Here is a 23,325-nt window from a genome sequence, read left to right on the forward strand (position 1 = left end):
GATGAAATGCATGAAAATATTTATTTTTTAAACTGTAAAAATGGAAAATAATACAATAAAGATTAATGATAAAATAAAATAAAAATCTCAAAAAAAAACCCCTCCACAGGTCATTATTAATCCTGTCATAAAATTGAACATTTTTAGAACCCATATTGGCCTTAAAGGCTGTCTAAATGGTGCTTTTCCACTTCATCTAGCAAGAGGTAGTTCTCTGCTTGAACACCTCCAGAAATAGGGAATACAATACCTCATAAAACAATCCATTTTGTGCTTGGACAGGCTGATAATATGGTATATTATCAGGTTGGCTCAAATTAACTCTTATAAAAAAGTTATTTTTACAGGTTTAGATGTTTCTTACATCAACATAATCAAATGTGGATGGCAACCAAATTATATTCTTTGCTTATTTGGAGTGTCAGTCAGCTGGAATCCCTGTCCTGTCAAATTAGATTTTATTAAACCATGTTTCCCTCATTTTGTACTTGGATTATTTGATTTCTACATTTAAGGGGAGGACTATACATTAATCCCCCAAATCAATTCCATTCTCTTAGATTTACTCAACATTTCTAGACAGTCAAGAGATTTCTGAATTCCTAGTGTCATAATCCAATGAATTAGCTATTTTTCCAGCCTCACATCATTTGAAAATTTAATAAAATGCATTTTTTTGTTTTCTATGAAAGATATAGGTAAATATGTTTTTTAAAAAAGGGACCAGGGGCAGAGTCCTGGAGCACACCACAGGATACTTCTCTTAGTGATGAATAATGATCTGGGTCTGGTTGTTCCTAACAATTACAAATCTACCTCATTACCCTTGTATCCAATCTATTGATAAGGACATCATGATATTGTGATATAAGAAATATATATTTTTGGTCTCTGTCCCCAAATTCTGGCACAGAGCTCCTTATACCCTTATAATTTCCTAAGTGATAAAGTGATAGGAACATTTTTGTTATAATATTTGGTTTTTGTTCCCAGTTCCTGAAATAGCTCCAAAGTAATAAAGGGGAAAGATGTATCTTTTGTATTCATAATAACTTCTAGTCAGCCACACCTGAATTTATGTTAACAAGGTGAATTTTGGAAAACCTGTAAGGATGAGTGCTGGTTGCCAAGGGAATCAAGCATGTGATTAGAAAGTTGGAACTTTCAGCCCCACCTCCTGAGCTCCAGGGAGGAGGGAGGGAGGACCAGAGGTTGAGTTCATTATTAATGGCCAATGATGTAATTAATCATGCCTACATATGAAGCCTCCATAAAAGACCCTAACTGAAGGAGTTTGGAGAGCTTCCAGGTTAGTGAACCCATCAAGATTTTGGGAGGGTAGTGTACCCAGAGAGGGCATAGAGGCTCTGCACCCCTTCCCCATGTCTTGCCCTATGCATCACTTCCACCTGGCTGTTCCTGAGTTGTGTCCTTTGTTACACACACACACACACACACATTGCACGCACATTATATGCATCACACATATATGTGACATGTGTGTGCATATACCTGTATGCATATGCACACACTTATATTGCACAGATACATGCATGTGTGTATGTGTGTATACACCTATGCATATGCATGTATGTATGCATATATGTGGTGTATATTGTGCATGTATTATACAATATATCGCACACATTATACATGCATATACTATATTATATATACATATGCATTTATATATATAAAATACACACATATATTTATTACTATAATAAAAAGTAATAATAAGTAAACTGTTTTCCTGAGTTCTATGAGCTGTTCTAGCAAATTATCAAACCTGAGGAAAGGGTCTTCAGAAGCCCTGATTTATAGTCAGAAGTCCTGGAGGCCCCAAGTTATGATTGGCATCGAAAGTGGGATCTGTGCTAGCTCCAGGCAGTTAGTGTCAGAATTGCTTGGTGTGAAAAACCCACACATTTGGTGTCAGAAGTAATGTAAGCAGCAGTAGTGTTGGAATAGGGTGTGTGGGGAAATGGCTGTAACCCTTAAGCCTACAGAGACTGTCAAGGAGATAGTAAGACCAACCCCCTATAGGTTTATGTCTTAGAACCGGCAGAAGACCAGCTGAATCCAACCTGGTGACTACTTTCACCCTGCAGTAACCCCTAACTTCATTATACACTCATTGTAACACATTAATATACTAAACCACACACTCCGAGCCACCGTGATTGGAATCAGAAAACCCATATAAGGGCACAAAATGGTTGATGGGGCTCTTCTGAGAAGTCTCCACCCTTTCCATCCTGGAAAACATCCTGAATATTCCTCCCACTTATTGAAGGCCACACCCTTCCATTAGAGGAGCCTCGATAAAAGAAGTAAGTCCCACTGGGGAGGGGCTGCTCTGCCTGTGGAGTAGCCACTGTGTCTCACTGCTTCCCTACCACACTCTTCCCCTTTAAACTCCACGCTGGCTCATGTTTGAATTCTTTACTGTGGGAAGCCAATAATAATCCACAGTGCGTTATGGGCGTTTAGGCCCCCAAACCCCTGGAATGCCTGTGTGGTATGAGAGAAAAACAGAAGTTTTCTCTTAGATGTCACTGTGTACAAATTCCTGATGAACCCATGGCAACTTTCATGGGTCACCTCTTGCCTTTCTATTAAAAACAATCACACAAATTATAAATAAATTCTCTTTGTTAAAGAATACAAAATACAGGAAGTAAATGACTGAAAAGTGAAAGTTCCCTTTTCACTCCCCTCTCTAGTCTCATGCCTTTACTCAAAGGAAGCCACTGAGAAGCTGATGTTTAGTCTTCCGGATACTTTCTTATATGTTTACATGTATGCATTGATATAGACATTTTGTTTCTTTAAAAATGTACTGGATAGTGTTCTGTGTTATCTCTTTTCATAAAATTCTTGAGGATCTTCCATAACAGTAAACATTCTCTATAATGGCTTCAAAATAGTGCTCAGTTTACCACAATCTACTTTACTACTCTCCTACTGACGGACATTTAGGTTGTTGCCAGTTTTGCTTTTATAAACAATGCAATTATGAACATCCTTTTGCCTTTACGCAAATGAGGAAGAATTCATTTCTAGAAGCAGAATTGCTATGATAAAAGGCATGCATGCACATTTTAAAATCCTAATGAATATTATACAATTTCTCCAACTCACATCTCGACCAAGAGCACTCTGTAGCCTAGCTCTGCGGAGTGTGGCCCAAGGATAAACAGACTGGCATCATCCGGGAGCTTGTGGGCAACGTAGACTCTGAGGCCCCATCCAGACCCACTGAATCAGATTCTGCCATTTAACAAGAGTTCTGCTGACTCCATGCTCATTAAAATTTGATAAGCACTGAACTATATATTCTTTCTCTCACTAAAATATTATCAATCTTCTTAATTTTGCCCATTCCCCTTTATTTTCCAAGCACTTAAAACTATTTATTTAACAATATTTCCTAGGCTTTTGTCTGGGATCTCTGCTAAATGCATAGATTGATCATTCACAGAGCTTACCCTTTATGAATAAGAAGATAATATTTTCGTTTTTCTAATTTTTTGGCATATATTTCATTTTCCAAGATTCCTTAAGGACAATTTACAATTATTTAACAGATTCATTGGCTGGTTGCCTCCATTTTCTGGGACATAATTTATCTGGGTTGGGAGACCTAGATTTATTTAGAGCAGTGAGGTGCTCTCTTAACTTCTCACTGTGCTTTAATCTATAGGGAATTCACAGACCACCTGGAGGGTGTTTTAGAGCCATCAGAAACGTGTGTGCCACACTTGAGAACTGCTGTCTCAGGGGATCATTTAACACATGCTCATGGAACGTCTACATTCATTTTGCTGGTTGGCTCTTCAAGGAGGGTGTGCCCCTGCTGTCCTCTGCCTCCCACAAGGTCTCGAGGCAAAGAGCTCCTCTGTGCTTCCTATGGAAGGAAGGCAGAGTTGTGCTAACTGGAGCGAATTGTTCCTGAATTATTGCCTAAAATGACTTTGTATGCACCAGGTTTTGAGTCATTATTTGACTTCTGTGCTGCTAATAAATATTTATTGAGTGTCTACTGCATCCTACGTACCTTGTTTACAAGCATTAAGTTTCTTAATCCTCAAGGCAGCCCTGTAAGATAGATATCACTGTTAGTCATTTTCCAGAATGGGAACTGGGGAGATTAAGTAAATGATAGTAAATGGTATGATCGGACTTGACTGTTAAATACCAGCCTATATCACCCACAGGTGACCAGCAGAACTACTGGGAAGATCTGAAAGGGACACAGCAGGTCTGAGGACTTTTTATGCAAAGCATCACTTTGCTATTGAGTAAAGAGTATGATAGAAAGTGTTGCCATTTATGGCATTAGTAAATATAAACTAAAAGAAAATTGCTTTATCTATAAACAAAAGTAGCATTCTCGGGTCTATTTGTTCCTATGATTACTCTGTTTCCTGGGGAGCTTAAAGCTCAGAGTTGACAACGGTTCCTATTTATAGATTTCCTAAAACGGGAAGTTAAAGAAAAATAAACTCATGATTCTCAACCCTTGTAAAGAGATTGCTTTGGATGCAAGGAGTGCCGTGCTTCACTATTAGGGTTAACTTACCTTCATGGTCCTCCTTTGAAATCAACTTCAGTGAAAAATATATATTTCCTCAGTACTTTTGGGGTAATGGTGTGTGTGTGTGTGTGTGTGTGTGTTGTTATTATAATGTAGAAGACATTAGTAATTATTGCTCAAAGAACTGTGATACTCACTTATTAAAAGATTTCCTGGAAGCTAGAGATTCTGTTTTCTCAAATGTCCAATGTACTCTCAGCAATGATTTATGCAGTAGGAGAATCTGAACAAATTATTCAAGTCCTGTATTACTTAAAGGCCTTCCTGGGGGTCATTTCTTGAAGTTGAGCTCCATCACAAACATACTTCCTACATAATTATTACTTGCAATCTGTTGGCTCAATTTGCTTAGATATTGAAGAATAAGAGAAAATGAAGTAGAGCAATGATATATAAATTACATATTAAAAATGTACCATAAAAGGGGGGAAGCAAACCTATTCCACTAATGGTAGAGCCTCAATGACCCTTGTTTGATGAATTTTCCTGACTTAAGCCTCCAAAGAAGTCTGTGAGTGAAACATATATAGGGAAAACAAAAGATCTTACTAAATTAGAAGAAAAAAAATTACTTGCAAGGTAAGGATGATGAGCTAAGGGAAATAACCATATTTCCATATTATGTTATTGGGAATAAAAACCGAGAGGTTCTCTTGCAAAATGAAGTGATAACTTGAGTACTTTTAAAAATTAGTTAAAGTATTGTGCTTGCTTATTTGTTTTGTTGATTAGGTTCCACTTACAGGTGAGATCATATGGTATTTCTCTTTCACCACCTGGCTTATTTCACTTAGCAAAATACTTTCTAGTTCCACTCATGCTGTCATGAAGGGTTGGACCAGAGACATTGAAATAAAGAACAAACTGACAGTAACCAGAGAGGAGGGAGAGGGATAATAGAGGATAATAGGGGAAGGGCCATTAGGGAAGATGTATAAAACACACATGGACAAAGCAAAATGGGGTAGGTTCAAGGGCGGGAGGCAGGGATGGGTGAGGCAGGGGGCATGGTGGGGTGAAAATGGAGACAACTGTACTTGAGCAACAATAAAAAAATTAAAGTAAAATGTATAGTGATTTGTTAAAGAGAATTTTCATAAAAGATAAAATCATGACTTTTATATACATATAAAATGAATAGCTTATTTAACTCATTAATTATTAAGGGAATCAGTAAAATGTCATAACTGGTTCCAAGGAAAAATAAAAAGGTGGAGACATAGGTAGGCCATAAAACAAGTTTGCAAATAGATGAAAACCTGCAGAATTGGAGATGGAAAGTAATTGTATTTCCACTTGACAGAATATATTTGCAGGTTTATTGACAAAAAATATTTGCATTGTAGTTATTATCTACAATTTATAAAGTTATAAAGTAGCTCAAAGACAGTGAGACACAAGTCCCAAAAAAATCAGATAATCCAGGAGAGTGTGATATAAGCAAAACATAGTTTTTCATTGAAAATATCTTTTGGCACATTTCAGTCTTTCACAATTTTTTCCTACATAGAAGATATAAATACGAACCCACTTATCCCTAAGATTGTCTAAAGTTCTCATAGTTGTCCCCCCCAATCTTTGGTGTCAATTTCTTTGGTTTCAGTTACCTGGGGTCAGCCGTGGTTTGAAAATATCAATAGGAAAATTCCAGAAATAAACACTTTTTACATTTTAAATTTTGTGCTGTTCTGAGTATCATGGTGAAATCTCGAGCCGTCTCATTGTGTCCTGGCCAGGTGTGAATCATCTTTGTCCGTTGTCTCCACGCTGCAGACGCTCCCTGCCTGTTATTCACTTAGTAACCGTCTTAGTTAGAGAGAGAGGGGAAGACCATATTCATATAACTTTCATTACAGTGTATTGTCATAATTGTTCTATTTTATTATTAGTTTTGTAGTTAATCTCTTACTCTGCTTAATTTATACATTAAACTATATCTAGATATGCATGTATAGGAAAAAACATGGTATACAACTACATATAAGGTTTGGTACTATCCACAGTGTCAGGCATCCAATTGGGGTCTTCGAATGTATCCCCTATACATGGGGGTGACTACTGTAGTTTGTATTTCTGACATAGATGTAACCTTATCAGATGTGATTTTATTCCAAATAGAGAAATGATATTTATTTATTTATTTATTTATTTGGATGGTGAAGGTTCATCTTTTATTCGCAGAAGCAAAAAACTAAAATATATCGAGAGCTCATACCCTCTCGGAGTGTGCATCTTATGTGGTTTTATAACAAGATCATGCTGGATGGGAGGAGTGATATCAGAACTGGGAGGTGGGAGTTGGGGGACAGCTGACTTTGAATATTTGGTGGATCTTTCCTCTAGAGTTATCAAAGAAAATATCAAGAAACATTTCAAAAATTTTCAATATTTCGAGAAATTTTTTTGAAAATTATTTTAAATCGTGCAAAATGTTATCTTTTTAAAATCAGAACATTAAGTTAATTGGACTCCCAGGTGAGCCATTTATTTTCTGAGTTTTTCTCTTTTGACCAAGTGATCCAAGAGTTGCATACACTTTTGTATGAACCTGTCCATTCATTTATTCTTTATAATTTTTCGTCCTAAAGTTCAAACTGCTGTCTTACCACCAAAATGTACAGTAGTAAAGAAATCATTCAGATGTAGCTCTCATGTTTTGATCAAAACGATTTCTCTCAAGGTGATTCATATTCTTACACTTTAAAAAATGTGCAAACATTTATGTCATTATTAATATCGCAGCAAAGCTTCTGCTCTACCAAAGGTCAGGAATAAAATTAGAACAGTGGTATAATTAACGTTGTATATACTAAGAGAAACTGGCAGGTATTTTTGATATTTACCACTTGGGAATGGGAGGGTAGGTTTGTCATGTTTAAAACCCAATGCATTAGCAAGATTCTAGTCAAGTCTTTTGAGATTCAAATGGTATTACTACTGGCAGCAAGCACTGTCATCTTTTAGAAATACAAAAACTGGCACCAGAGAACAAATTGTTCTGCTTCTGGGAAAAAGAATTGAGTGCATTTTGGCTTTTGAGCTTTTCAGAGCAACAAAACTGCTTTCCTTCAGACTGAGAAGCTATAATTGTATGCCTGATAAAAAAGATTTCTTGAGACAAATTCTTCTTTTAAAATGCCTTGAGTAGATTGTTTACCCTCAACTTAAAATCGTGCCCCCAGTGAAGTTTTATACAAAATTGAGTTAGTGTCTTTACTGTTTTCTGCAGGTTTTGAAAGCGAGTTCTCTGTGGACTGTCACCTCTACTCCTTCAATGTGTCTGGGTGACATGACTTCACACTTGCAGGGGGCTTATCACTTAGGACAGGTTGGTCTGTCTGCCTTTCAAAAAGCTTTTCAGAGGTCATTGAGAATGAGTATGACAGAATGGAATGGAAGGAGCTCTCCACGCATTTTGCCATCTATTTTTTTCTTCTTCCTCAGTTTTTTCACATGCTAATGTTGGCTACTAAAAGCATCTTTCATTTCTTATGCCTAGCAGCTGGTCCACTTCAGGAACAGACAATTGTGCTTCTGCAGTAGAGAGGAATCAAAGTCCATCAAAGCTTAGCATGGAGTCTTGAACGAGAGAGGTGTGGGTTTGAATTCCAGCTCTGTTTTTATAGCCGTGTGACCTGGGAGACGTCGCTTTATTGCTCTATTCTCAGTTTCCTCATCTATAAAATTATGATGAGATTAGGACCTGCTTCAGTGGGTTATTTTAGAGATTAAATGAGGTCACTTTTGTAAAATGCTTTAGAAAACAGCTTGGCACTTGATACATATAATACATTTTGAATTAATTAAATAAAATAATTGCTTTTAATTGTGAAGGCTAGAAACAAGTTAAGCAACCATCAATAGGAGACTGGTTAAGTCAGATATAGCACATTAATAAAGGAGTATATGATGCAAATATTAAAGAATGAGGCAAGTTTCCCTGAGATGGGAAGATCTCCAAGGAAAAACCCCACATACATATACATATGCGCATAGAAGACAAGGCCGGAAAGAACATGAAGACCCGTAACTAAAATCAATTATTTCTGAGTGACACAAAGAAAGATGTGGGAATTCAGAAGTCTTCTTTTTAAATTGCATTCCCTTTTGTTGTACTAAAACATTTAATCCACTTCCAATTACTACTTTTTCATTAAAAAACTAGTTAATTATGATTTTTAAGGAAATCACATAATTGTGAAAGATTAAGGACTTGAACTTAAATTTGTTACCTAAAAACATAAAAACAAATATAAAAGATTCTGAACTACTTTGGTATTGTCTTTTGTGTTAGACACACTGAAAAGTTTTCTTTGGGAAGTGAAAAGAAAATTAGCACTAGAAATTGTCCACTTGCATTCTCCTCCAGGGCGTGGTTTGGAGCATGACATAGTCAATATTCACTATAACTGAGGTGCATTTTATTACTTATAAGTAAGAAATTGAATGTGATTCAGCCCTCTTATTCCTACTTAGAAGTTTTTGTTCATTTTTGCAACAGGTGGATCCATGTTAAGGGAATAACAATAGAACCAGAAGTGAGTTACCACAAGGAAAACACACAAAGCTAGTGATTCCTTATATGCTGGTAGCCTTGTTGCCCCAAACATTTTCCCTATTAGTTTACTATGATGCCTATAATTCTCACCATTAATCACTCAGAGTTAAAGTATAGACTCTACGGACAACGGTTTTATTGTAATAAAGAAGAAACCACTATGCATGGAAGACAAAAAATGAGAAATTGAAGTGAGTGAAGGTTAGGTAGCTATAATGTCTGTGGACTTCAGAGATAACATCCAGCCGTGAGAAAAACATTTATGTAGTCAAAATTAGGTTCGGATCCTGGCTCTGATAACATTATGTGTCCACCTAGGGAGTCAGTTCATATCTCTGAGCCTTACTTTCCTACTCTGCAAAATGAGGATGATAATATGTGTAGTATGTATAATAATACAAAAAAACTTGGCTTTTCTGTATTTTGCTAGAGTCTAGAAGAGTACCTGGCATTCTCAGTAATTATTAGTTGGATAAACAGATGGATTAAATGAGGTAATATAAACTACTTGAAAGTAGGGGGTGGCCAGTATATCTTAGTTCTCTACTTTGGTGGCTCCAAGACCTTTGACAATGTTCTTTGTGGTATATAATGGGTACCATGACATTAGGAACTGACTTCAAGGACTATAATCAAGGATGGACTAATGAATCACTGTCAGTCTGGTGATGTGTTTGAAGACTTACTATGACACTTTGTTCTTTTCATCTATTAAACATTTTTTGTCATTTACTTGGGTAGAGTATAAATGGTGTAGCTCATCGAATATTTTGCATGACAAAAAGCTGAAAGAAAGGATATATTGGAGGAAAGAATCAGAAAATTTTGACTGATTAGCTTTAAGGACAGCGATAAGGTGAGATTTAGCAGGACATATTCAAATCTTGCATTTGGGTCCAAAATCCCTTAAAGCATATGAACATGATTGAGGAGACTTTGTTTAATAGCTATGTATGTAGACAAACCACAGAAGTTTTTGTTTTCAATAAGCTTGATATGTACCAACTTCAAATGTTGTTTGTATCAAATAGATCATGCAATCTTGAGTTGCATTAGTGGAAGCATGGCATCAAATAAGCATGGTACCATGCTCAACTCAAGTTAGAGCATGGTTTCTTTTAAGATTTTGTTTATTTATTTTTAAGAGAGGAGAAGGGAGGGAGAAAGAGAGGGAGAGAAACATCGATGTTTGAGAGAAACATCCATCGCTTGCCTCTCACATGTCCCCTACTGGGGGAGGTAGCCTGCAATCCAGGCATGTGCCTTGAATCAAATAGTCAAACTTTCAGTTTGCAGGAAGAAGCCCAACCCACTGAGTCATACCAGTCAGGGAGAGTGTGGTCTTAATTTACACTATGATTACGGGAAAGCTGCATTCTACTCGCAGAGTCCCAGTTCAAAAATAGTATATGAACACTAGTTGGAGTTTAGAGATGAGTGATCAGGATAATGAAGGGACTAGGTACTATGTGTGTGAAGTTTGATTCAAGAAATAGAAAATTTAATTTGAAGGAAAAACTTAGATGAGGATAAAATGTTGCTGGGCTGTCATATGGGAAATACAGTAAATTAGGTTTGATCTATAAGGCACCAACAGGTAAACTATCTTTCATGGGGAGAATTAATAGATTTTTGTCTCAGTATAAGGAAAAATTTATATGAGTAAAAATTGTCCAAAGATGGGATAAACAATAGTATTTTCCTTCAGTGTAAAAAGAATGCATATACTTTATAAAAATCAGAAAACAAAAATATTTGAATATAAACATTGTTAATAATTGGAAACCTTACCATCTATTTAAACTCAAGCATGCTAGTGCATTATGGGAAAATTTTTGAGTTTATTATTTTTTTTAAATTTTTAATCTTTATTGTATTTTTTCCATTACCATTTAGTCCCCTTATACCCCTTCCCCCCAGCAATCATCACACTGTTGTCCATGTCCATGGGTCCTTTTTCCTTTTTGCTTAATTCCTCTAACCCCTAACTCCCCTCCCCCTAGCTGTCATCCTGCTCTCCATCTATGAGTCTGTCCCCAATTTCCTTGTTAGTTCAGTATGTTCATTAGATTCCACATGTGAGTGAAATCATATGGTATTTGTTTCTCTGACTGGCTTATTTCACTTAGCATAATATTCTCCAGTTCCACCCATACTGTCACAAAGGGTAAAATTTTCTTCTTTTTTTGCAGCCCAGTAGTATTCCATTGTGTAAATGCCTCATAGTTGTTTTATTCACTCATCTATTGATGGACACTTGGGTTGCTTCCATACCTTGGCAACTGTAAATAATGCTGAAATGAACATAAGGGTGCATATGTTCTTTAAATTAGTGTTTTGGGTTCCTTTATATGTATTCCCAGGATTGGGATCACTGGGTGAAAACGCAGATCTATTTTTTTTTTTTGAGGTATCTCCATACTGCTTTTCACAGTGGCTACACCAGTCTGCATTCCCACCAACAGTGCAAAAGGGTTCCCCTTTCTCCATATTCTTGCCAGCACTTGTTGTTTGCATTTCTCTGATTACCACTGATGCTGAGCATCTTTTCACATGTCTATTGGCCATCTGTATATCCTTTTTGAGGAAGTGTCTATTCAGGTCCTTTGTCCATTTTTATTTGGATTGGGGGGTTTTTTTGGTGTTGAATTTTGTAAGTTCTTTATAAACTTTGGATATTAACCCTTTATCAGATGTATCAGGAAATATGTTCTCCCATTCTGTGGATTGTCTTTCTATTTTGCTGATGTTTTCCTTTGCTGTGCAAAAACTTTTTAGCTTGATGTATTCCCATTGGTTATTCTTTTCTTTTGTTTCTCTTGCCTGGGGAGATATATCTGATAAAATATAGTGACAAGCTATGTCTGAGATATTGTTGCCTATGTTTTCTCCTATGATTTTTATGGTTTCAGGTCTAACATTTAAGTTTTTAATCTATTTTGAATTTATTCTTTTGTATTGTGTAAGGTGGTCTAGTTTCATTTTTCTGCACATATCTGTCTAATTTTCCCAACACCAATTATTGAATAAACTACCTTTAGCCCATTCCTCTGTTGAATATTAATTAACTATAAAGGAGTGGGTTTATTTCTGGGCTGTCTATTCTGTTCCATTAATCTATGTGTCTGTTTCTATGCCAGTATCAGGCTGTTTTGATTACTATAGCCTTATAGTATAATTTGATATTAGGTAGCATGATTCCTCCCACTTTGTTCTTCTTTCTCAGGATTGTTGTTGCTATGTGGTCCTTTTGTGGTTCCATATAAGTTTTTGAAATATATGTTCTAGTTCTGTGAAATAGCTCATTGGAATCTTAGTAGGAATTACGTTGAATCTATAGATTGCTTTGGATACTTTGAACATTTTAATGATGTTAATTCTTTCTATCCATGAACACAGTATGTGCTTCCACTTATATACTGCTTCTTTGCTGAATATCAGTTCTAGTAGTTTCTTGGTGGAATCTCTGGGGTTCTCTATGTACAGAATCATGCGAACTGCAAATAGAGACAATTTTACTACTTCCTTTCCAGTTTTGATGCCTTTTCTTTCTTCTTGTCTGATTGCTGTGGCTACTACTTCCAGTACTAGAATCTCTTATGTTGAATAAGAGAGGTGAAAGAGGACATCCCTGTCTTGTTGCCAATCCTAAAGAGAATGCTAGTAGTTTTTGCCCATTGAGTATGATGGTGAAAGTGGGTTTGTCATATGTGGCCTTTATTATGTTTAGATATGTTCTCTGGTGAGTTTGGCTGGAGTGGGGTGGAGGGGTGGGGAGAAAATGAAGACAACTGTAATTGAACAACAATAAAAACATGTTTAATTAAAAAAATAGATATGTTCTCTCTATTCCCACTTTGCTGAGAGTTTTAATCATAAATGGGTACTGAATTATATCTGCATTTATTGATAGGATTATATGGTTTTATCCTTTATTTTGTTTATGTGATGAATCACAATTATTGATTTGCAAATGTACCAACATTGCATTCCCAGAATAAATCCTGCTTGGTCATCATGTATGCTCTTTTTGATGCATTGTTGTATTCAATTTGCTAATATTTTGTTGAGGATTTTAGCATCTACATTCATCAGGGATATTGGCCAATAATTTTCTTTTTCTGTAGTGTCTTTATCTGGCTTTGGAATTAGGATAATGCTGGCCTTGTAAAATGAGTTTGGGAGCTTTCCCCCTTCTTGAATTTTATGAAATAGTTTGAGAAAGAGAAGTGTTAGTTCTTCTTGGAATGTTTGGTAAAATTCACCTGTGAAGCAATCTGGTCCAGGGCTTTTGTTTGTTGGGAGCTTTTTGATTACTGCTTCAATATCATTAAGTGTGATTTTTCTACTCAGATTCTCTGATTCTTCCTGATTTAGTTTTGGAAGATTGTATGTTTCTAGGAATTTATCCACTTCATCCAGGTTGTCCAGTTTGTTGACATATAGTTGTTCATAATATATTCTTACAATTTCTTTTATTTCTTTGGTATCAGTTTTTATTTCTCCTCTTTCATTTTTGATTTTATTTATTTTGGTCCTTTCTCTTTTTTTCTTGATGAGTCTGGTTAAAGGTGTATCAATCATGTTTTTCTATTTAAGGAACCAGATCTTGGATTCATCGATCTCTTGTATCATTTTTTAGACTCTATTTCATTTATTTCTGCTTTGATCTTTATTATCTCCTTCCTTATACTCATTTTGGGCTTTGTTTGCTGTTCTTTTTCAAGTTCCTTTATGTGTAAAGTTAGATTGTTTATTTGAGCTTTTTCTTTTTTGAGATAGGTTTGTAATGCTATAAATTTCCCTCTTAGGAATGCTTTCCCAGTGTCCCACAGATTTTGGATTGTTGTGTCCTCATTTTCACTTGTTTCAAGGTATCTTTTGATTCCTCCTTTGATCTTGTGTTTGACGCACTCATTGTTTAATAACATGTTATTTAGCTTCCATGTCTTTGCCTGTTTTTCAGTGTTCTTCTTTGATTGATTTCTAGTTTCATAGCATTGTGATCAGAAAATGTATTTGATGTGATTTCAGTCTTCTTAAATTTACTGAGACTTGTTTTGTATCCTGACATGTGGTCTATCCTAGAATATGCTCCATGTGCACTTAAAAAGTGTGTATATTCTGCTGCTTTGTGGTAAAATGCTCTGAAGTTATCAATTAAATCCATTTGATCTAGTGTGTCATTTAAGGCCACTGTCTCCTTGTTGATTTTCTGCCTGGAAAATGAATCTATTGAAGTCAATGGTGTGTTAAAACCCACAGCTATGACTGTATTTCTGTCAATCTCTCGCTTTATGTCCAACATTTGCTTTACATATTTAGGTGATCCTATGTTGGGTATGTAAATGTTTACTAGGGTTATTACCTCTTGTTGAATTATTCCCTTTATCATTACTTAGTGTTCTTCTTTGTCTGTTATTATAGCCTTGGTTTTAAAGTCTATTTTGTGGGCTATAAGTACTGCTACCTCAGCTTTTTTCCTTTCCATGTGCTTGAAAAATCTTTTTCCATCCTTTTATGTTTAGTCTATGTGTATCTTGTGTATCTTTTGATCTGAGATGGGTCTCTTAGAGGCAGCATATATATAGGTCTTGTTTTCTTATCCATTCAGCTAACCTGTGTCCTTTGGTGGGAACATTTAATCCATTTACATTTAAGGCGATTATTGATAAATATGTATGTAGTGAGATTTTATTGTTAAACTGTGTTTTCTCTGTCTGTTTTTTTTCTTCTCTCTTTTTCCTCTTCTTCTTCTTGAAGCAAGCCCTTCAACATTTGTTTTGATACTGGTTTGGTGTTAACAAACTCCTTTAGCTTTTTCTTGTCTGGGAAGCTCCTTATTTCTTCTTTGATTTTAAATGATAGCCTTGCTGGGTAAAGTAACCTTGGTGGTAGGTCCTTGCTTTTCATCACCCTGGATATTTTATGCTACTCCAGTCTGGCCTGAAATATTTCCGATGAGTAATCAGATGACAGCCTAATTAGTGCTCCCTTGTAGTAAATTCCTGCTTTTCTCTTGAGGCTTTTAGGGTTCTATCCTTGTCTTTAAGTCTTGTCATTTTAATTATGATATGTCTTGGTGTAGGCCTCTTTGAGTCCAACTTTTTGGAACTCTTTGAGCTTCCTGGACTTGTATGCCTTTTTCCTTCACCAGATTAAGAAAGTTTTCTATCATTATTTCTTCAAACAGGTTTTTGATCTCTTGCTCACTCTTTTCTTCTTCTGGTATTCCCATGATGCAGATGTTTTAATGCTTCATGTTGTCCAAAATGTTACTTAAGCTCTCCTCATCTTTTAAAATTCTTTTTTTCTCTTTTTTGCGCCTCTGCCTAGGTGTTTTTTTTCTCTTGTCTTCCAAATCACTGATTTGATCATCTACTTCATCGAACCTACTGCTTAGTCCTTCTAGTGTATTATTTATTTCAGATATTGCATTCTTTATTTCTGACTGGCCCTTTTTTGGTTTCTATGTCTTTTTAAATGCTGTTGAGTATCCTTATAATCATTACTCTAAACTATCTGTCTGATATTTTGCTTATCCACATTTCATCTAGTTCTTCTGGATAATTCTATTGTTCTCTCATTTAGGGTCTGTTTGTTCGTCTTCCCATCGGCTGCTTCTTTTTATTTTCCACATTAGTTGTTAAACTAATCAGATGTTAAATTGATCAGTCGAACTGCTCAGGCTGTGATCAGTAGTCAGCTTAAGCTCCACAAGGCAGGGCAGAGTAATTCCTATAGGCAGAGCTATTGCTTCCCCTAAGGCTGATGCCACTTAGAGAGGAATGCTCTGCCTAAGAAAGATGGCTTCTGCAGTATGGGGAATGACTCAGCACAGGAATCCTGGAGGCTGTTCCTTAAGTTCACTCCCCAAAGCCACCAACCCCAGACTATCCTCAAGCGTCTGTAGTCCACCCTGCCCTCCCTCTGCTAAAGCCCAGGGCAGGTGGCTGCAAACAAAATTTTGTGTGTAGGCCCTTTAAGAGGCCCTCTGCATTTCTAGCTATCTCTCCCTGCAGACAGAAACCCTGGTGCTTTTCACAGTTGCATATTTTCTGGATTCCTTTCAGGCTCTGATGCTATAGGCTGGGGAGCCCAGTTTGGGATTTAGACTTTTGGGAGAACTCCTGGCCACTAAAATATCCCTCAGGAACTTCAGCTGCCACTCATGGGAGCCCAGTCAGCCCTCTCGTGTTTCTTCTGCACTCTCTACCAGTCTCATTGTGGTGAATTGGTGTCTTCTCTGTCCTTGGTTATAAGGCTTCTCTCCAGCTAGTGTTCAGTCGATTATTCAGGATGATTTATTTATGGTTTAGTTGTAATTCTAGATTGGTCCTGGGAAGAGGTTAGTGTAGCTTCCACTTACTCCTCCACTGTCTTAGATCTCAAAGTTTTGAGTTTAACAGTTCACTAAACTTGGCAGATGTTCATACAGCAGTTGGTCCAGACCTCTGTAGTGAAGTTAAAGACAGGATGGCACTTAGATTAAGTAACATTTTGGGCCTTCAAATCTTAGAGCCTATTCTCTTAAAAATGCAAGAAGCATCAATCCTATTGAGATCCTAGCTCAGTGACTGACCTTAGCCTCTAAGCCTCTTGTGAATCTGTGAGTGTCAGCTCAATCCTTGGTCTCTAACAGGCTCCATCCACAGCTGGTTAACTAAAATGGAAAGTTGATGCAGTTGCCAAGCAACTCAGATTAGAATAAGTATGCCTCCTTTTTCTAGTGTACCAGGTAAGTGGATAAACAAATATTTTTTTGATTATGACTCAGTCTTATCCTATGGGTGCACTTCTAAAATGAATGAAAGAATCAAGGCAGATATTTAGGTAACTCAGGACAAAATTTTTTATGGATAAATAATCTAATAATTTAAAGCCCAAGTGGTATGACCCATGTGAATAATTTCCTCTATTTTACACCATATTGTGTGAGTAAGATGAGGTCTCAGCAACACTACACTTATCTTTGAGTTGGCAGTGAATGGTGTAGCACAAGAGATAGAAAAAGAAGACAATAGAACTGGCAGTAACTATGCAACTATATTTCTTTTATAATTTGGAGTTGATTTGTGAGTTGAGATGTCTTTTTTTAGAATCTTGGACCATAGTCAGCAGCTGCTAGCAAGACAATGAGGTCAGTTTCTGGCAGCAATGAAATGGTTGTTTCCCCAGCTAGACTGTGAGGGCATTTATTTTTGTATTTCACAATGTTCAGAAGGCATGGAGTACTAGATATTAATTTATTATGATTTCAGATCAAAGATGTCCTTGACATAATGTATATTCACTTGTTTTCCAAATTTATAAGCACAAAATATACATATTATACTAAATATGTAGAATAATTACATACAAATCAAGATATCTAAAATGATGCAATGTACCCTCTGAATATATTTATTATTATTATGACACTTTAAAGCTTAAGCCAAACAAAGCATTTTTCATAAAGTAGTGGTGAAATATTGATATCCATTTATCAAACCCTTTTTCAACAATTCATTGACATGCTGTGTTTAAAAGATGAAGTTTCAAAATATTAAGAGTTTATATTTCAACATTTTTCTTTTTCTGATTTTTAAAAATGACATGTATTTTTACAATGAGAAAACATCATTTTATGTTAAAACAACTAGGACTGTTTCAACTATTCCCATTTGAGATGATGACATTTACCTAAATCATGGTAAACTAGATTTTGTTGTTTCACATGAAGGGGTGCAAGATGACAAGTGAAGATGGAAGGGAAATCCTGACCATTGAGGCTGAAGGCTGTATGTTGATTGGTTCTTCTCCAGAGTTGGCCTGGACTGAAGGGCTGCCATCCACACGTCAATTACTGTGGAGGAGCCTGCCAGGCCTGCCTATACCTTTCCTCCCATCTCCTGACTCCACACATCTTACCGAGCTGTTCCCTCCCCCACACCTTCCCTACTCTTCACTCTTGTGATCTCTAAGGGTTTTTGCATTGCCAACAGCTTTAGAAGTCACCAGACCAAGAGGCTTTCTGTTACTACTCTGTCACAATTCTAGTGGCTAAACATTATTATCATCTTTATTTACAGATAAAGAAATTGAGATGCAAAGAGATAAATGACTGAGCCAAGATTTGTTTTCTTAGCTTGCTGGACACAAAACCATTACATGCCTTTTGAGAAAGATTGTATAGAGAAGACAGACTCAGGAAGAGCAAAGGCTTTACCATCCTCTCTGATCTTCTCTGTCTTACATGGGTAGAGATGACTCAACTTAAATCAGGGCCTTCCCATCTTTCTGACTCCTTTTGAAGGCTCTAAAGATTGTGTACTCATTGAGAGTAAGATCATGTCTCAGTCCTTTTTGTATCCTTAGCACCTATCACAGTGCCTAATACCTGGCCAAGAGGTATGTAATGAAGCTAATGGGGAGAGAACCATTGCCATATTGTCTTCATAAAAATATATGAAGGAGTTTCATGCTTATGAAGACCTGGGACTGCATTTGCTTCTGCCTCTGCCAGTTTACAGTCTTGGGAAAGTGAACCAGCTAATCTGTGCTTTGATTCTCTATGAGTAACATAAGGAGGCTGGGTTGTGTGTTCTTTACAGTGTCTTCCCCCCTAACCTTCTTTGTCTATAGGAATGGTTATGCTTCCATAGCTCAAATTTGAGATGTACAATTTACCACTTTAGAGGAAACTCATGTGCTCATAACAAGAAACTATGGGAAGCATAGAGAAAACAAGCCCAGGCATCACTGACAGATAATCATGGGAGCTCTGGAATCAACTTTTAGATAAAAGTAGCTATTTATCATAATTTAATGGAAGCCAGCCTGGAGAACTACTAACAAGAACATAATATGCTTCTGTCATATGTAATAAGTATCTTTCCCTTAGGAAGGAGATCCTGTATTATGTATACTTGAAGGATTCTGCTTACTTATAGAGGTATGAAAGTGTTAACATTCAGAATCTAAAGAATATACAGACTTCTCTAAGGAGACATTATGCTAAGGCAAAATGAGAAACACAACCAACATGCTTGTATTCACATGCAGGAGAACTTTTGAAAATCCAATTAATTCTTAATTTAAGAGGTTGTCTTAGTAACTACTATTTCAAGATGCAGAGTGCTTGCAACATAGTGCATAGCTCTACCAAGGCAGGAGAAAAATAGAAAAAGACAGAACCTTAAAATACCTTTGCCAATTAAATCTTGAATTATTTTTGACTCTGAGAGTAGTCAGTCATTTTATTTAAGCTGTTAAGAATGATAAAGAACACATTGATTTTCCTTGCTTTCACTTATATTTTCATTATTTCACAATCATCAGTGTGTTTTGGGATTTTACCTAATCTCCTTTACTTCCAAAGCCAAAACGTTAAAAATAGATATAAAAGAGGAGCTTAATATTGGATCTTTATCTTGAAGGCTAATGTCAAAATAGTGGAGGTCATGACCCAAGTCACCAAATTCCCATAATCCCAGGACAATCTCAAGAAATATATAAGATGTGGAAAGCAAGTGATAAAGCCACAAACCACACACCAATACCACACACCAATAATACTTTCTTGTTCACTCTTTGTAATGAGAAGTTCATTGTTAAAGGTCACAGAGATCAAGCTGACCACATGGATTCAGAGCAAAACAGAAACAGAGGCATAGATACATGGAACAGACTGACAACTGTCAGAGGGGAGGGGGGTACTGGATGGAAGAAGGTGAAGGAATTGGCCAAAGAACATATATGTATAACCCATAGTTACAGAAAACAGTGTGGTGACGATGGAGGTGGGGAGAAAATGGGGACCTGTAATAGCATCAACAATAAAATAAAGTTTAAAATTTTTCAATATATTCAGCAATATAAAAGAATAAATTCTTTCCATTTGCAGCAACATGAATGGACCTAAAGGGTATCATGCTAAGTGAAATAAGTCATACAAAGACAAATGCCATCTGATTTCAGTTACACGTGGAATCCAACAAAACAAAAAAAAATGAGTAATTAAAACAAAACAGAAATATATTTATAGATATAGAGAACAAACAGATGGCAGTCCAAGGGGAAGGCAATAGGGAGCTAGAAATTAAAAAGAAATAAATAAAACTCCAATAACTACCCTTTATTAAGCCTTTTCTTATATGGTAGGTTCTTATGGAAGGTCCTGTTCATTGGTTATGAAAAAGCTATTCTCAACTCCCTTTCCCTAACATCTGCTCTACAGAGGCTTGAAGGCCAAACATTTGCTTTCTGTAGCTTTTTGTGTAGCTAGGGATGATGATAGGACGACACAGGGCCCAGAAGATGAGCAGAATTCTGTTGGGCACTTGTAGGTAAGCTTGCTGTCCCTGTACCAAAGGATTGGTGTGCCTGACAGGACACATCTCCTTTCCTCTCATTCCTGCCCTGAATGCAGACCTGACTTCTGAACTTATAATAGGTGCGTGGCCACCATAAGATCGTAAACATAAGAAAAATCCCCAAAAGTTTCAGCAACACATGCCATCAGACAAATGCCAGTAGCCACCTATCTCCAGACTCTTAATATGAAAAAATAATCCCTTATTTGTTTAAGATACCATAAAATTGGGTTTTATGTTGCTTACAACCAAAGCATCCCTAGCTCATAGAGTTTTACATACATCATTTATAATTCCTACAATACCTAGCAGGGTAGCCATTATTATCCCTATTTTATAAATGAGGAAACTAGAGCACAAAGAGTTTAAATACTTGTCCAAGACTACATACACATGGTTTCACTGCTTTTCTTTTCTAGTGTTTCCAACTTTTAAAGTAGGTTTCATTTACTGGCTAAACATGAATGCTTCATGCATTTTAGGATTCTACTATGAGTGGTATTACGCCTGCCAGGAAATTTTAGATCTAGTCTAGTTCTACTACAACCTGTCTTTGAGGCCGCTTCTCAGTGAGTTTCCTGTTCTGTAAAATGATGGGTTGGACTGAAGCTCAAAAGTCTCTTCTCGCTCTAAACTTCTCTGATGCAATCATGTCATTACAGGATTGTGAGTAGCACAACACTAGGGATGGTGTCTTTTTCTTGCTGGTTTGTTTTTAAGCCCTGGTCGCTCTGCCATGGCAGATATGCAGTAATTCTATTGAGTAAGTGCAATTTAATTACCTTCTACTCTGAGGACCTATATAAGCATGAGCGTGATGGCCTAAAATAGCATGGGGAAATATTATGGAGAAATATTAATTCAAGCTCGTAAACCAGAGATTGAAAATGATACCCCTTAGAAGAAAGACACATGGAAGTGCAAAATTCATTCATCTACTAGAGGAATGTTCATTGCATAGCTCCAGTTTAGAAGATGGTCTCTTATGAGCACTGGGCTGGTTGTACTTTTTATGAGGTGTGGGTATTTCAGATGGGAGATGCATATAAGGACTTGCAACACAGCACAGTGAGTGCAATGACACAGGGGTGGATGGGAAAAAAGACCCAGGCAATTCAGCCTGCCAAGATGAGGGGAAAACTCCACAGTGGAAGCAACAGCTAAGCTGCTAGAAGGATGATTATAGATTCCAACTGCATGCAAGAGAATCCACATAATACCAGGTAAATGGGTAATAAAAGAAAATCTATTTTTTGAAGTAAATATTTAATAATCACATAGTTCCTGCAGAATACCTTCATTTGTTCATTCATTTAACAACTCTTCATTGTTAAGTTGTTAAATTGTTAACTTCTAGGTTACAGGCACAATTTTAGGCATTGGGAAAAGAAAAGGGAGACAGAAGGGACACAATCTCTGCTTTCATGGAATTTACATGCTCTAAGAGCAAGACATACAATAGGCAAATAAATAAGTAAATATTAATATGATTTTTGTGGTGACAAGAGCTGTGAGAAAATAACACAGGCTGTGGGAATAAAGACAGATTGGTAGTGAGGGTGCTACTCCTGATGGCAAAGTCAGGGGCAATTTGAGAACTGAAAGATGAGAAAGAGGCAGCCAGGGGGAGAAGTCAGGGGGACCTAAGCTGGAGAAAAGCTGCATGTTTGAGGACCAGAAAGAAGGCCATTATAGCCAGAGCATAGTGTCTTAAGATGAAGTCATCATAGCAAACACAGGTTATATCATGCAGGGCCTGGAAAGTCAAAGCAGGAAGTTGAAGTTTGTTCTAAGTGCCATATGAAGCCATTGAAAATTTTTAATCAGAGGTATAATGTGATTTGATTTACATTTTAAAAAGTATATTCTGGAGACTTCAAATTATCTTAGCCTAGCAGACTAGATTTCTTAGCTAAATATAATTCCGTTAAAATAGATAATGAATCTCTCCCATTAAAAACAACGGAAAGTTCTAGATAATTTTATATTTTTAATGCTTTAAAGATCTTGCAAATAAGTAAAGAATTTCCAGATGCTAAAAAGAAATAAAAACAGGGATCTTAGACGTACATCCCTGAAACTGACGATTTTCCTAAGAGAATTTCATCAGCTCTCATGAACTGTAATCTCTGTTTTGACTGATATTCAGAGCACATAGGAGGAGATGAGGACTGAGCCCCACCCAGGCTGCGAGTGTAGTATGACACCCTCTCAGAATGCTCAGATCCTAAAAGAATGGATCTCAAAGCGCAAACAAAAAATAAAATCACAAGGCAGAAAGAGAACATTGGAGTAAAAAGTTGTATAACCAATTTAGAAGATGGTCTGAAAATTTCTTATGAAACTAAACATAATCCTACTCTCTGGCCCAACAATTCTACCCTTATGGCCTAACCAAGAGACTTGTATGGAAATGACTTGTACGGGAATATTCACAGAAGCTTTATTTATAATAGCCCCAAACTGGACAGAGCCCAAGTACACATCAACACAAGAATGGATAAACAAATTGTGTTACATGTATACAATAGAACATGAGCTAGCAATACAAAGGAGCAAAATACTGATATACTTAACAACATAGATAAATATGAAAAATGTTATGCTAAGTGAAAGTAACCTCACATGAAAGAGCACAAAATATATGTTTTTATTTACCTGAAATTATAGAAGAAGCTAAACTAATTTAAGGAGGAAAAATAAGAACAACTAATACCTCCAGGGTTAGTAATAGGGGACAGGGACTGCCTGGGAAGAAGCATGAAAAACCTTTCTGGTGTTATGTTCCTGTTCTATATCTTGGTGTTAAGACA

The sequence above is a fragment of the Desmodus rotundus genome, chromosome 3 (assembly GCF_022682495.2).
Source record: "Desmodus rotundus isolate HL8 chromosome 3, HLdesRot8A.1, whole genome shotgun sequence".
NCBI classification, from domain to species: Eukaryota; Metazoa; Chordata; class Mammalia; order Chiroptera; family Phyllostomidae; genus Desmodus; species Desmodus rotundus.